The 4015-nt window shown below is 28.2% G+C and overlaps 1 non-coding gene across 1 annotated transcript; it reads right to left on the bottom strand.

Annotated features, from left to right (window-relative positions):
* Positions 1–2796: 2796 nt before the first annotated feature.
* TRNAG-GCC (transfer RNA glycine (anticodon GCC)) lies at positions 2797–2867 on the bottom strand. Its single transcript has one exon. It is a non-coding gene; the product is annotated as a tRNA-Gly (tRNA).
* Positions 2868–4015: the final 1148 nt, after the last annotated feature.

Here is a 4015-nt window from a genome sequence, read left to right as displayed (position 1 = left end):
TAGAGACTTGTAATACAATGGCAATAATATGCACGATATTATAAAACACGCAAAATTTAACGTGGAGGGAGTAGTAGCTCTGTGGTAATCGTTGGATATCCGTGATAAAATTTTTGGCTAGGCCAATGTTAGTAGCATTCATATTTCTCCATCAATGAGTATTTGAATATGAGTTTATGATAAAAAAAACAAAAACGAAAATTTATATTTTATGATATAAATTTATAATTCTACCATTCAAATCTATGGAACTAAACAAAGTTATATTTGTTACATATTTAATGAAATCTTTTTATCATAGAACATAGTCTACGTCAAAATCTGTTGGTTCAGGTGAACATATGGCTAATACATCAGATATACACTTGGATACAACTGGGCTTATTCATGCTTAAAGGGATAATTGTATATAAATAGCAAACTAATAACCTAAAATAAGTGGAGTAGCTATGGTTTGAATTGTATGTACACATGCAAAAACATATATCTTCGTGCTATATACTTAATTATACAATTTACACACATTTTACTTCAATTCAATTGTAGTCAAATGCAAATTTTATACAAATATTGCAGCGAAAAAGGCCAACGAATTATACAATTGCGAATTATACAATTGCAGTGAAATACAATTTTCTCTCGCTTTATACAACAGAAGTGTATAAATTGTGTTCCTGTTTTTGTATAAAGCGAGAGAAAAACATATATCTTCTTCCTATACACTTATAATTATGCAATATACATACATTTTACTTCGATTCAATTGTATGCAAAGCAAATTTTATACAAATATTGCAGCGAAATAGGCAGTGAATTATACAATTGTGCATTATACAATTGCAGTGAAATAGGATAGCGAATTACACAATTGCATCGAAATAGGCCAGTGAATTATGCAATTTAGGCCATTGAGTTATACAATTGTATATGTATAGCGAATTATACAATTTCTATGTTTGCTATGGAGCGCAATTATGTAAACTTTGCTATAGCATACAAATATGATTTTTTTGTTTGCTAAATGTAAAAGTTGCCCAAAATTAAATTGAATCGCAATTTGAATCAATCAATATTTGATGTTGTTTGATTAAGTTATAGTTTAAATTTTAAAAATCAATACAATTTGGTTTGGATTTGATCTTTTACTAAAATACTTTCAAAAATAATCAAATCAAATCACGAAATTATATATATATATATATATATATATAGATAGATAGATATATATAGATAGATATATAATTTTTCATATATTATTCATTAAATTAAATATAAATATTTTGTTAAATTTTAATGGGAAAATTATATATAATAGCAAACTAATAACCTAAAATAAATGAAGTAGCTCGAGTTTGATTTAGTTGTGCTCCATAACAAACTTTTGCAAAAAATTGTCAGGTGCCTCTCTCCCAAATATCTCGCTCGCCACTCTTCTCCAATCTCTCGCTCGCTTCCTCACTTTTTTTATACAAACACAAGTGTATAAAAATTGTTTCTAATTGTATAAAGCAGAGAAAATCGTATAAATACATATATTTTTGTTCCTTTCTCTCCCCTCTTCTAGATCTCACTCGCCACTCTCTCAAATCTCGCTCGCCACCCTCGCCTTTCTCACTTATACAAACAGAAGTGAAATGTATAAATTGTGTTTCTGTTTGTATAAACCGTGAGAAAATTGTATATACACATACAAGTACAAATATTTTCGTCCTGTACACTTATAATTATACAATAAAAATACTTTCTTGTCCAGTTTCTTTTGCATTTCTCTTTCTTGTTTTATACAATTTTCAAATTGTATCTAATTTCTCTCTCTCTCGTTTTATACAATTCGATTCAATTGTATATTCTTTGTCAAGTCTCTTTTGTCTTTCTCTCTTTCTCATTTTATACAAATTCAAATTGTATATAATCGTTCTATACACTTATAATAATACAATTCGTTTTTATACAGTTCTCTGCCCAAGTGTCTTTTTCTTTCTTGTTTTATACACTTCGTTTTATACAATTTGCTTCAACTATATATGTATAGCCAATCATACAGTTTCTATGTTTGCTATGGAGCGCAATTATGCAAACTTTGCTATAATACAAATATGAATTTTTTATTTTTGCTATATGTGAAAGTTGTGCAATTATAATTAACGCCTTTTAACTTTAGTGAAAAGAACACTTAATTAGGTTTCAATTAAATGAAATTTCATGTTTTGCTTTATTTGATTTTAACAAATAACCTCATTAATTAGGTCCAAGATCACTTTTTCTCCCAACGGAATATCAACCTCTTGGTATTATACATTCATTAAAGACCTTTGGAATTTGAAGTTTTGTGATTTATGAATTCCCAAATGCCCATTAAATCTGTGCAAACATAAATATGACCTCCGATTAACTAAAAAGTTAATTGAGGGTGTGTAGGAAATTGTGGAAAATATATTTTTAGAAATAAGTGATTTTGTTATTAAAGTGATCTGGTATTTGTGAGTAAGAAAGAAAATATTATCATGAGATCACTCCAATGCCTTTTTTGTTTTCACTGTTGGATTTATCAAGAATATACTAATTTTGAAAAATTCGACATATATCTATTGATATTTTTGAATGGACCGAACAACACAACTATAATATTGCTCGTATATACAAAGTAAACAAGTGGCAAAGTAGGTGTATATTCCACGGATACATTGTGGAAAAAAGGCCTCAAAATGTGTTTAAACAAAAGATTTATCATTCTCCTAACCCAAATTGCTAAATCAATTTGTTTCTTAAAAACAAAAGATAAAATATTAAAATTTTTGCACCAGCCGGGTATCAAACCCGGGTCTGTACCGTGGCAGGGTACTATTCTACCACTAGACCACTGGTGCTCCTTAATTTGTTTTTTAATATATAATATTAGTGTGCAAATTGGGAAAATTGTATATAATACGAACTATTAATTTAAATTAAATGCTATAACCATAGTTTGATTTAATTGTACCCAATAGAAAACTGTTGCTATATCAAGTCTCTTGCGATGAATCTCGCTCGTGACTCTCGTTCTCTCACTCGCCTCTTTCGCTTTTATACAAACGCAAATAAATAAAATGTCTGTTTTTGTTTTTATAAAGTGAGAGAAATTTTCTATATACATATATTTACATTCTCCTCTCTTCCCTCTCCCAGATCTCGCTCGCTTCTATGCATTTTATACAAACACAAATGTATACATTGTGTTTGTGTGTGTATAAATCGAGAAAAATTTGTATATACGATACAAATGCATATATTTTCATCGTATAAACTTGTGATTATAATACGATCTTTCCTTGCACAATTTTCTTTTGTCTTTATCTCTTTATATAAACACATATTATACTGATCTTTTGTATATGTATACCAAAACATATTATACAATTGATCTTTTGTATATGTACAACAAAATTATACAACTGCTTTCTTTTGTATGCATATAGCGAAATATATATATTTATGTTTATTATGTTACACAATTATGCAAACTATTACTATAACATACAAATATAATTTTTATGTTTGATATATGTGAAAGTTACTCAAGAAAATTGGTGTAGCTCTATGATATATGACACACACAACTAAGCCGACCCCTTGAGTTCTTGTTCTTCTATATATAGTTTAGGGTACTTTTATTTCAATTTCTTTAGTTGGTCATAGGTATGTTTGGGCGTTATCCTAGTCAAACAGTTTATTCATTATATATTTAGAGGCTTCATAAATTAAACGAGTTTAGTATATTCATAAATGTAAAGTTAACAAAACTTTCTATTTTATTGGATATTACACTTTTTCTTTAAATGAAAGCGTACAAATAAAATTTCTTTCTTTCTAAAAAAAAACTTTGCTTATGATATGAAATATTTGTCTCAACTCAAACAAATCAAAACATGAAGTGTCTATTTCGTCTAGACCTAGGATCAGGGCGTGACAGTTACATAGTTGAAGATATGAGACTAACTTGGTAGAGTGAGAACAAGAATATACATATTTTGATAAA

Source organism: Solanum lycopersicum, chromosome 9 (assembly GCF_036512215.1).
Source record: "Solanum lycopersicum chromosome 9, SLM_r2.1".
Lineage (NCBI taxonomy): Eukaryota > Viridiplantae > Streptophyta > Magnoliopsida > Solanales > Solanaceae > Solanum > Solanum lycopersicum.
Note: the sequence above shows the minus strand (reverse complement) of the source record. Positions and strands in the feature narration are given on the sequence as shown.